Source organism: Empidonax traillii, unplaced genomic scaffold, assembly GCF_003031625.1.
Source record: "Empidonax traillii isolate 1590-97213 ecotype Southwest subspecies unplaced genomic scaffold, ASM303162v1 scaffold109:size1658292, whole genome shotgun sequence".
NCBI classification, from domain to species: domain Eukaryota; kingdom Metazoa; phylum Chordata; class Aves; order Passeriformes; family Tyrannidae; genus Empidonax; species Empidonax traillii.
The window spans coordinates 738986-751305 of record NW_020955302.1 but is presented as its reverse complement, the minus strand read 5'-3'; positions in this window follow the sequence as shown (position 1 = coordinate 751305).

The window sequence follows — 12320 nt, the reverse complement described above, 5'->3', positions numbered from 1 at the left end:
TTAGAGTGTTAGCAACAACTCTTGCTGGTGTTCAAATTTAATAACTCCTAGAGACTTTGGGGTTTTGCTGGGTGGGCCCTGTAGTACTGAAAAACACTTTTACTTGACTATGGAGACACTGAGCTGCTGAGCTTTGCTGCAGAGCTTTGGGGAGTTACTTGTTCTGGTCTCATTTGCTAGAGCCATGTGCTTGCTGTCACTTCTGCAGCAGTGGCCCTGAGAGTGATATTGCCAAAATGTTGTGTGTCTGAAATTTTGCCTCAATACGTCAGGTGTTATAGTTTGGAGTAAAGTAGGTGCAACAGTAGTGCAAAACTGAGTTGCAGTGGATGAATCAAAGACTCAACTGAGCAGTTGTAAAAAGACAGGGGAGGTGAGTGTGGATGAGGGTGGACAGCTGGGAGCAGGTAATATGATGGAGACTTTGTGAAATCTAAATGGCTGAAATGAAACTTGGTAAACAGTGAAGTGTTCAGAAGGCTTTATATCAGGAAAAACTTGACCCAGAATGGCAAAGTTTACCTGGTGTAACCCAGCTGGAAGGGAGTGAAGAAGGAAGCCAAGTCGATGAATGATTAAGTCTTGAATTTGCTATTAGTAAGCACTAATTGAGTTTTATTTCAAATTCATATTTGATTTGCAGGTTCATGTTAATTGATCAATAATTACCACTTGCATATCTCTAACAGTGTACTAATTGCAGATGTTCCTTGTGTCAAGCTTGCCCAAGCTGTCAGCTCTAGGTGGCACTTAGAGTGATGGTATTGAGAACTTTGTGCAATTAGTCTTTTAAGCTTTAAACTCTCCGGTTAAAATATATGGTAAGTTGCTAATAGCAAGAGGAAGTGAACATGTCACTTGTGTAAAATAAAATGTCCTATGACAACAAGAGAGTTCAAAGCCAAAATTTTAAGCTGGACAGTAAGTGTTGGAGAAGATACAATCTGAGAAGCAGAACTTGTAACAACCAAATAAATACCCTGAGTTTGAGTGGTAAGGACACTCCAGCAGTGGCATTAAAGGCAAAATGGTGTGTTTACACTTCTGTTGTCTTAGACGTTCACCAAATTCTGAAGGGATGTCCTGAAAATACTCTGGTGTTTATTCATGCTGTAATACCAGGAACCTTTTATAGGCTTCATCTGAAAATGCCCAGTTGTGACTGAATCTGCTCTTAGCTATTTCGTCAAGATCACTGATAACTGTAGCACTCTGTATCTGGACTGAAGCTCTTGAAACAGTGGATAAACAGCAAAGCTGTGTGGGTTTTTTTTAACTTACTGGTGAAATTTATCCATTCCAGGTCCAGGAGTGGTTATGATTATAGTTATTGTAAACATGGAAAACGCTTAATCATCAAATTAGTAGATGGCTTTCCTCATAGCATAAGTTTTAATTATATTTTGAGCACTGTAATTTGCCTTGAGTAACACAAGCAGCCTGTTGGCCTGTGCAAAAGCTGTGGGGGCAAGTCAGAGACAAAAAGGGGAGCTGAATATTCTGTAATAAGCATTGAAATTACAGAATTAGACATGAAAGACTGTTCCTTTGTAAGTGAACTGTTAAAAGCTTCAGATTCTCACAAATCCCCTCAGAGATGCTTTTGACAAAGTCTTGAAGTGTTTACCTTTTTCAACACATCTCATACTGGAAGAAAATTGAAAAATAGGGGATGGTTAGCTTTACAATGGAGTTCCTATGCGTTTAAATCTTGTGCTTGTCAGGCTTCCCCCAAATATTGGCAAGGGAAAAATTCCTGGATGTGCCTTAGAAGTGGTGAGAACAGCAGACGAAGGATCAAGCATTTTAACTAAAAATAGGTAGTGGATCTAATGAAGCAAACCACGTTTTTGTGGTTTGCAACATTATGTATTTTATTCGCCAGGTTGTAATTCAAGTAAATGAAGAGACAGGCTTTGAACTCCTTTTTAATTGTCAATACATGGTGAGTGTGTGATGGAATATCTTCACCTCCATTAAGGTGTGTGAGCTCACAATTTGGAGCTGAGTTTCATAGTTTCCAGTGTTGCCCCTAAAAATAGTGACCATCCCTTGAGATAACTTTGCATGGCAAAAACAGGAACTGTGCTGGCTCAGAAGTGTCAGAATGACAGGATGTTTGGCAGGCAGCACTGATTGTCTGCTTGCTGACTGCAAGGCACTATAGAAAATAGCATTTGCTTATTTTGCAGAGCCAGTGTCACTGGTCTGCTGGGCTACTGGTGGTTCCTCTGCACCAGCAAACATGACTGTCATGTTGGTGGGTGCTTTGTGGCGCTTGCTCTACATGGGGAGAAAGGATCAAATTACTGAAACCAGCTGTGTAAGTGTCTGCAGCAGATGTATCTGGGTAGGGAAGAAAAGAATGACTCTTAACTAGAGGTTCAAGTAGGTGTAGCCAAGTTTGGAGGTTTTCTTGAGGTATTTTTTAAAATCTTTTCTTTAAACAATTTGCCACTCTGACAATGCCGGCTGTCTGAATGTTACGGTGGCGAAAATCTAAAAAGTATTTCTGACTTCTAAATAGTAAAAGCCTTTAAAAAAAGGAGATTTTGGAAGATTTCATTTGTAGTAAACAAGGTTTGTAACCATTTGGCAGCTTTCTTTTGTCCACTGAAAGGACAGAAGTGTTATTTCTTTAGTTAACTTGGATAAAAATTACTGCAGACTCTCTTTTTTTTTTTAAATTAAATATAGGAGTTGGGGTATTCCGTATGTACCACGACTTATAAGGAATTCACTTTGTCTCCCTTTCCAACTACACCCTGCTGATCAATTTGACCTCTGTTTCTGCTGCTGCTCTGTGCCTGCCAACTGCAGGCACACGTAAGTTGTAACTAAGTGGACTGAGAACTGAGGTTTGTGAACCTGTGAGTGTCTTGACAAGGAATTCCCTTCAAGTAGCACTTGCACTGTTGTTGCTGTTTGCTTTTAGCAGAGGCTGCTGGTTGTGGGTACATGCTGGTCTGGTTCACTACCTTCTTGCCTTGTAAAAATGTGACTCTTGGCAATCTGGCACTGACTTTTCCTTATATAATCTTCCCTTGAACATGCTCTGACTTGGAGCTTGCGTGGTGTGTGGGTGGAGGGTAATTTAGAACACTGGTGTCTGAATTGTTGCAGATGGTGATGGAGTGGAAGTCATGGGTTGGCATGGTGCACTGCTAGGGGAAAGAGGAAAGAACAGGAAAGAATTGGTGGGGGTGGGAAGGATTGGTTTCTTCTGGGGTTTTTCACCTACCTCTCTTTTCCTCACTCACCTCAAGCAGGAAGAAAAATCATCATGTAGCATCTACCACCTTGTGGTTACAACCCTCTGCTGGGACTGTATCAGCCAGGTTTGTTGTCAGGTGATGTGTCTACTCCTTCCATCCCAGTTTTCCTGGGTAGTGATACCAGCAAGCAGACTGGGAAGCGAAGACTTCACTGTGCACTGTTCCATCTCTTTGCAGCCACAACTTACCTCAGCCTGATTCATTCTGTTCCTCTACCCACCGTCCTCCGTGACAAGATGATTGTGTGCCCTCTGGGACATGAGATTTTCCTACTCTCTTTCCCCAAAATAAGAGGCCCCATTCTTTCCCTGGAGCAAACATGCCTACAAATTAATTCTCTTCCCCTTGCTCTGGCCCTTTCCAGGCTTTCGATTACAGTCCTCATCTCCCCATTGCTTTTTTATTGCTCTTGAATGGTAATTTTAGTGACCTCTGCCAATCCCCTTCCTCCTTCCACCAGAGGGATAAGGTTTAGAAGGATTATTGCTCTCAAAGGTGATGAAAGGTACTCCTTGACTGCCAGATTGGCATCTCCATAACACTGAAGGTCTCCGCTGAGCCAGGGAGGTGGAGGAAAAAAGCTTGGGAAGCAGGCCAACTGCCTCCCACATTGGATAAACTATCATTAAACAGCCCCTTCCCTTCAGGCTCCTGTTTGTCTCGCTCTTCGTAAAGGAGCTGAGTTTCTAAATTAGGAAGCCTCAGATTCTGCTGTTGAGATGTTCACATTTAATTTAGTTTGCACTCTGCAGGGGCTGAAGTTCACCTCGCTGATCCTGACCTCAATCAGCGGGAAATGCAGACTTTTAAAATGTGTTTGTGGCTTGTACTTGGGTTTGTCATGTGGGCAGTGACAGCAAAGGTTAGAGCTCTGCTTTGTGTTGCATCTGTAGTGTGACTGAGTTGGTTACTTAAAGTCTCTGAGGATAAGCTTATATTGCATGAGTGAGAGGATTAGTTGCTGTTTGCACAGCATTTTAAAGTTATCAAATGAGATGTGTTAAGAGCAATGTCACTGACAGGATCTATTTGATGCAGATCTGTTTCTGGCTGATGGCCTGCAGTTGTGTTAGGTCTTGTTGGGAGCCCTGTGAGAAACTGAATTCCTAGACTTCCCTGCTCAAATTTTTTAAGCAGGGTGAGATGGGTTAACCTTGGGTGGCATCAAGTACCCACCAAGCTGCTCTCTTACTCTGCCTCCTCAGCAGGACAGGTGAAGAAAACACAATGAAAAAGCTTAGGGCTGGAGACAAGGACAGAGAGACCACTCATCAGTTACTGTCACAGGCAAAACAGACTTGACTTGGGAAAAAGAATTTAACTTATTGTTAATCAATATTGGGGTAAGATAGTGAGAGATAAAAACTGAACCCACCTTCTTCCTCAGCTCAACTTCACTCCCAACTCTTCTGCTTCCTCCTCGGAGCCACAGGGAGATGGGGAATGGAGAGTTGTGGTCAGGTCATAACTCTTCATTTCCACTGCTCCTTTCTCACACTGCTCCCTGCCACAACATCAACTGCTACAGTGTGGGCTTGTTTCAGGGAAAACAGTCCACGAACTTCCCCAGTGTGTGTCATTCCCACAGACACTTGAGTTTACACTTTTGTCTTCACCTCCCCTTTTATAATATCATATACAAATAGGCATTTAATGCTTTTGAGAAGGGATTCCGTGGTTTGGCACTTTTCCTGTGGTCCTGCTGCTGTTCACAAAATACCATGGGTATGACAGAGCTGTTGTTTAATATCACACCATCCATGTGTTGCTCCAGGATTCCAAGAGTCTGTACCTGTAATCTGGGTTTAAACTACCTTTGCAATTCATCCTAGTGGCATGTGATAGCAAGCATAGACTGCCCCTAAATATTGCAGAAGATAAAGCCCAGAGTTACTTTCTTCCAGCTCAGTAGGAAAAACAGCTGTATTTGTCAGATGTGGAGAAAGCAACACACTTCAAAATTCAGAAAATTGTAAAGATAAAATGAGTTCCTTAGTAGAGTTTGGGCACACTTTCCTTACGTGGTTGTTTTCTTCTGTTCTTTAAAAAAAAAAAAAAAAAAAAAAAAAAAAAAAAAAAAAAAAAAAAAAAAAAAAAAAAAAGAAAATTGGTTTCAGCACACTTTTGTTATCACTAATTTTTTTTAAGTGATATTTATGTATAACAAAATATAAGATGAAAAACCACATTTTATCATCTCTAAACCTAACATAAACAAATGGGATTAGCTACTCACACTACATCCCCTTATAAAAATCTGCCATATTTCTTACTTGGTTTTTTTATTTGTTTGTTTTTTGGTTTGGGTTTTTTTTTAAGATTTAATGACTCAAGGAAAAGAATTGCTCTAAATGCAACTTTCTTCCAAAACCTTGTGATTTGTATCAGGAAGCGAGCAAGTCAACATGTACTAGAGATGGCCCAGGTTCATCTGACTTTGGCCAACACTGTGGCTTTTTTCCATGTCTTAATGGCATCACCACTTGCTCTGGCAGAGGTGACTTGCTGGGCTATGCTATGGAGTGCTCACCTTGTTGCTTTTCAATTGCTTCAGTGCTGTAAGTAGATGATTAATATCTGGAAGATCAAAACAGTTTTTTCAGCCAGCCCTAAAACTAGTAACATGCATTTAAAAACTTAATGATTTTCCAAGTGAAATATAAAAATGTCAAGGTAATTCTTACTCTAAAAGGTTGGAAGTTTTTTTATTCTTGTGGTTTCCAAAGTTATCCTTTTCTAGAATGATGATACTTTAAATGTATTCATTAATTATTACAACATGAAAGATTGTAACCTTTAATTTGAGGAGTTCTTACCCACCACAGAGGAAACTAAGTGATAGTTTAATACTCTTTGCCATTGATTTGTGTTACATTAAAATTAGGATGCCAGTAGCTGAAGCAAAGATAAAAATATTTTGTGGAGCCCTTCTTCAGCCCCAGTTGCTGCTTTGCTTTTTTTTTTGCTTAGGTGAGCTCAAGTAGCCATTAAGAGTCTTTCCTTCCAAACTCTTTCTCTTCAGAGATTCAGCAGTCAGTGCAGAGAGCAGAATTAGTCTGCTTGGAGAGTCCACAGTTTATATCTCAACAGCAGAAAACATCCTGAAGGAATGTTCTGCTCTCATTCAGCCCACAGCCCTCATATTGAAAGCTTTGTAGAATTAGTGTCGAATAAGGAATCGATGCTTCTGATTTATGAAGACCACAGGGCATCTCAGAAAAAAAAACAACTGGAATGCATAAGTTTTTCTAACTTATTTCTAAATGCTGGATTGTAACACAGGGTATTTTCTTGGATGTGTCTCCCCCAAAGCAAGTGTTTACTGCCTTCCCAATTTCCAAACTATGCCTTGTCAAACTGCAGGTACTGAAATGAATCTTCCATACAAGATCAAAACACATAAGCAAACTTCTGTCTTAAGAGGGCTTTTTTTCTGTGGCTGCTGTTAAAGCAATAATGTCTGGATTAACACATACCATAGACCCAAACAGGGACGAGAAAAGGACTGAAAATCTTGATGGTGTATAGAATTAGCCTCCTCTTAGTAAAAGAATGACTTTATCTATTTCTCAGTTGTGTTTCTGGAAAGGTTTCTGTAATTTGTCAGGTATATGTTATCTCCCTGAAGATACCACAATGGGAAAACTCCTGTGTCCTGAATTGGAAGTAGAACAAATTCTTTGTGTTTTACTGCTTTGTGAATAAATTGCTATAAAAATGAGACAGTTTTTTTTTTTTAAAGCGAAGGAAACATAGACTGTTTTCTATAATAAGGAAAACAGTAGGTAAAGTGCTTAGATGATCTTCTGTGCTCAGAAAGACCACAAGCTTATTTGAAATGTATTTACTCGTGAATTATGATCTTTTGGGTACTTAGGTGAAAAGGAAATTGTTTTCAGCAAGCAAGATATGTAACCTCATCAAAATTAGGATGTACATTTTGCATCAAGATCACTTGTTTGAAGTAAAATCTCTTCCAGTTACCCAGGATTGGCAGTGACAGGAGGAATGTTTCTTTTTCCATATTGTGTGCTCTAAAGGTAAGATTAACTCACAGATGGAGGAAAGTCCATGAATCCTGTATATGGGAGTGTAGCATCCAGCATTTACACAGCAGGAATATGAGGAAAATAGCAGCCTTTCTGATTAAAACCTTGTCTTGGGTTTTGGGGTTTTTTTAGAACTAGTAATAGCTGTTTAGAGACAAGTATTATGAACCAGTCTTGCTGCTGTCTGTTCTATTTCTGTTTTTTTTCCTAAAGTCTTTGCATATTTACATTTGTGCCAAAGAAGAGGCCAATGAACTGAAGAAAGAGAAAGAAACCAGGATTACTTCTATGGTAAAAAGTGATGTTAATGTTAGCTGACTTATCTAATACTTCTCTGTTCTTTAAACTTCAGTCAATCTTAGTTCATCATGATGAAAAAATAATGAAAATGTAAGAGATGAGGTAAAGGGTTGTTTTTCTCACCCACAGTCAGAAGGCAAAGAAAGCAGTGAAAGCGTATAAGGGTCATGGTGAAATTGTCTGTACCAAGTGACTCACATCCTCAGACAAATACTGTGAGCTGTTTATGCAGAATATGGGAGAGCTGAAAAATCAATAAAAGGGTAGGAAACTGTGTTTTCATAAATCTTAAATTTTCTGTGATGTGGTCTGGCTTTCCTAAAATACATTAGCACAGTTCTCATTTCAGATTAACCAGGGATGGGATAGCCCTTTTCTATCCCATAGTGTAGTGATACAGTCTCAAAAAAAGGAAACCAAATAGACAATACTCCATCCTGGACCAAAGCTATCCCCTTTTTTTTTTTTTTAAACATAGAAATATTCGTGTTTAAAATGTGTTAAAATACAACCGAGTTAGCTTTATGTCTTTGAAAAGTAAATGATTCCAAGTATTCAAGGAATTTGAGGACTTGTCTCGGGAAACCCCTGAGATGTTACTATCTGAAGCACAGAATGAGTGTTTAAAATAGTTTTATGGCTTTTGGAGAGTTGTGGGTTGGTCTCTTGATAATTAGGGTATTTGGTTTTGAATGCCAAGTAATAACTCTCAGGCACTTTTTGTACTACAGCTATTTTTTCATGTGGCATTTTCAGCATGGAGCAGTGCACTCCCAGTCCTTTGCTGCAGTTTGGGAAGATGGATAAATTATTGACAGAAACAGAAGCAAATTCTATTGCCACCACAAAAAAAGTATCAATTAAGGCCTTTTAAATATGTTTTTATATGCTTTCTTGTAGTTTGCACAGATCTGATCTCACCAATGTTATTTTTAAGTAAAATACAATTCCAATACACAAACATCTGGTGTATGAGCATAGCTTGCTGTCAGCATGTGGAAGCTTACTGGATTTTAGTGAATGGCACATCTGCTGTGAAAGCACAGGGAGTACACCATTTCAACTTGTTTCTGCCCATCCAGTGCTGTCCTTTTCTGTGACAGTGTCTGCTGGCACGTGCCAGATGACCATTCCAGCTGCAGTCAGCTTTTCAAGAGAGTCTGGGCAGAGAGACAGGTACTGGAATCAAAGATGCCCAGTCCATTTATCTCTCCCCTAATTTTCAGAAATTAAGTCCCCGTGAGTCTATGAATGCCTGTAACCAAAATGATGTATGATGTTGACTTCAAATGAATATGGATATTGCTAGAACTGATCCTTCAGCTCCAGCTGCTAAGCAAGTCCCGTTCTTCTCCTTTGTGTATTAACACTTGACCTTGCAAAAGTGCTGTTTCAAAAGTACAGCCAGGACTTATTTTCTGGGACAATAGCAAGTCACTAAGCTCGGGCAGCGAAAGCACTTTCCCACTCAACAAACTGAACTTAGGGTGCCCTAATTCAGACATGTTTGTATTTTTCAATTATCTTCCCAACTGCTTATAAAAAAGGTGTCATTGTTTTTAATTGCCTGTCATCTCCCAAGAATCTGTCCCTTAAACTTATGCCCTTAAATTTATGAAGGAAGTGTTTATGATAAACTTACTCTTAGGCTGGGCCAGATTTTGCATTTGCTAATAAGCAGGAACATCTGGCTGTTGCTGTCAAAGCCAATGCTAAACATTGGAAAAATGTCAAGACTATAATTTTCTAATGAACTTTATCAAGAGAAAGGGTCCTGAGCATTTTAAAGCTTCTTTAGAGGTTTAAAAAGCTCTCTGGCTAAGAGCCAGCTTCAGCTTCTAATATTTTTTTTTTTTTTGTCATCACAAAAATAATTTTTCCCTTATCCTGTCTGTTTTCTAGTGGTATTTTAAGAAAGACAATAGGTTGGAAGTATTCTTTATCTTTCTTGGGAATTAATCTTGTGTGATCTCATAGGTTTTTTTATTAAAAACAACAGAATACTGGAGTAAAAAGGGCTGTTTGCATGTGTCATGGACATAATTAGGCTGTCACAAATCTCCTTTTCCACTCAACTATTTCATTTTTGTTTATCTTTGAATCCTTGAATGGTACAATGTGGTTACAATAGTGGACACAGAGGTTTTGCAGATATTGTTGAGGAAGATGAAACATTTGGTTGAATTTCGAATGACAGGAGGTGATTCTATGAGAAAAAATATTTGTATAATGAACTTGTGAGTTTCAGCATTAAAGGAGGATTTTTTTGAGGTGCCATGTACTCCCTGTTCAGTAAGAGGTTAAAAAATAGCAGCATCAGATTCCCTGTTCAGCTCCTACAGTCAGGTTTGGTGCTGATGTCAGGACACGCCCCTGCTGTGTGCTCAGCTCACAAGATAAAGATCATCCTGACATTATTTCTGCTTACAATTTGCACATGGTTTTTTGTTAGAGTCTGACCTCACCTCAGTGTTTGGTGCTGTGCTGCCAGCAAAGTCAGCTGCCTTTCAAGAAGGATCTTTCTATACTTGATCATTTCTCCCAGCACTGTGCTTTTGTAACTTTGGGGCCTGTGCTGACAGTGCCCTCTGGTCTGAGAGTATCTGTCCTTCTCAGACAGAAGGGAAAAATCCTACCTTGTCTGGAGGAAAATGAAGTTTTCATCAAAACTGCCACTGTTTCAATTTTGGGAAAGAAAACTCTCTTTATGTAGAAGAAAAATTTCTTTTAAGATCTGTTTTTGTTTAGAGTCAGCAGAGCAAAACTGTGTTTGGCTAAACAGAGATGATGGAAAGAAATCTAAATGTTCCCTGTGACATACACAGACTCTGCAGCCGTGCAATATTATTACAGTATCCTTCTACACGGCAAAGACTCAAGGCTTTGGCTACCCGTGGATTCTAGCAGTAGTGTTGGTGGGAATAGGCAAGCAATACCAGAACTCCTCTCCATCATTTAATCATTACTACTGCTTTATTTACACAGAAGTTCAGCTTGAAGAGGAGCCTCTTTCACTAAAAGACTTCTCTAATAAATTGTGACTATTTGTGCTGAAGCTAAGATAGGCAATGGATTTTTAATTCAAAGCAGCAGCAAAAAAAGGAAGGAGAGGGGGTGTTATTTGCAGTGTATCTTCTTGCCAGTAAAAAAAAAAAGTCCCTTTATGAAGCATATGTAACTCATAAAATCTGAAAATTGCTTTGAAGCATTGGCCTTTTACAGAACTGCACTGTGTAATTGGCTTTTTCAAGAAACCTCTGCATTATATGCTTTAAGGTATGTACTAAGTGATTTAATAGGGTATGTCATTTTTAATTACTGTGGAAGAGCATTCATAAGTATAAAAATGCAAGTCATGTCCCCTTGGCATTACCGCTTCTGAAAGCATTTTTATGTAACCTGCAGGAACTAGCACAGTATTTTCTTCATCCTCTAAGTGCATGATAGTTTTACGTTTTTGTGATCTGCAGGATGAATTCAGTACATGATTTGAGGAAAATTAGCTTTAACTGAGCTCTCAGAAAAACTGCTGCCAATTTTTGAGTTTAAATGGTCTAAAATTAGCTCATCCATCTCTACAATACATCACTGTCGTAGAAGCATTCCAGTTCTCTCCACCCTCTTAATACCATCTAATGCAGTATGATCTCTACTAACAGGAGGGAAAAAGCCATGTCATTGTGACCATCCCATCTCTGCCACAGCTGCATCTGAGACCACTGACCATCTGTAGAAAATAATTGATTTTTTTCTTTTTTTCCTGGTATTGAGTTTTCAGCAAATCATTATAATTTAAAAACGACATAAAACTTCTTTATAGGAGAAGGTGATTTGCTTTGAAAAAGTGTCATGTGCAATTTAACCTGCAGTCTATTGTAATTGATGTTAGGTGCCTTTGACAGTTATTTCATGATTTTCTCTTCTGTGCCTGTGCTCCAGCCCTCTGTGGTGAAAGAAAGCTGATGCCTGACAAAGGAGAAGGTGCTGTGCTGTTCTTGTTGCATCCCCCAAGCATTTGAATAGCTTCATCCAGTCCACAAAATGCAGGTGGAAAAATCCAGCTGAGCAGTGGTGTTGGGAGCTTGACAGGAGGTTTGTGGGTTTAATGGCAATTGCAAAACACTGAAACGTTGTATTCCAGAAAGGAGCCTAACACGGGTGCGGTTGAGTAAAGCTCTGAAGTTTTGAATGAGTAATAGATTTGTCAAAGAAATGAAATTTCTGGGAAAGGTCCCAACTAACAAAGTGAGTTCTTAGTGCTTATGGCTAGAAACACGCCTTTCAGCAAGGCTGGAGCTGACCATCTCTACATACATTCAGTCTTTCATCATCTGCAACACTTCTATCAATATTTGAAAGTTTCCAATGCTTTTTAGTGCTTAAAAATGTATAAAACGTGCTGCTACTCATTGAAGTGTACCAGTGGGGACCAGCTTTCAGCACAGAGCGGAACTGTGTGACTTCCCTTGGAAAAAGCAAGTCTTCAGTAGAAGACTAGTAGAATGGAAGCTCATTAGCACTGAGTTGGCTAATCCTTTTCCTTTAATGAAACTTTAGCTTTGCATTATAATTTGCTGTTGTTATTAATTTCTTCTTTTTCCATGGCTAAGATTAAAGTGCTCCCTCTGCACCCAGGCAAGGTGTGGTATCTCTGTCTGTGTCCTTGCTCCAGCCAACCATCAACCTGCTGTACAAA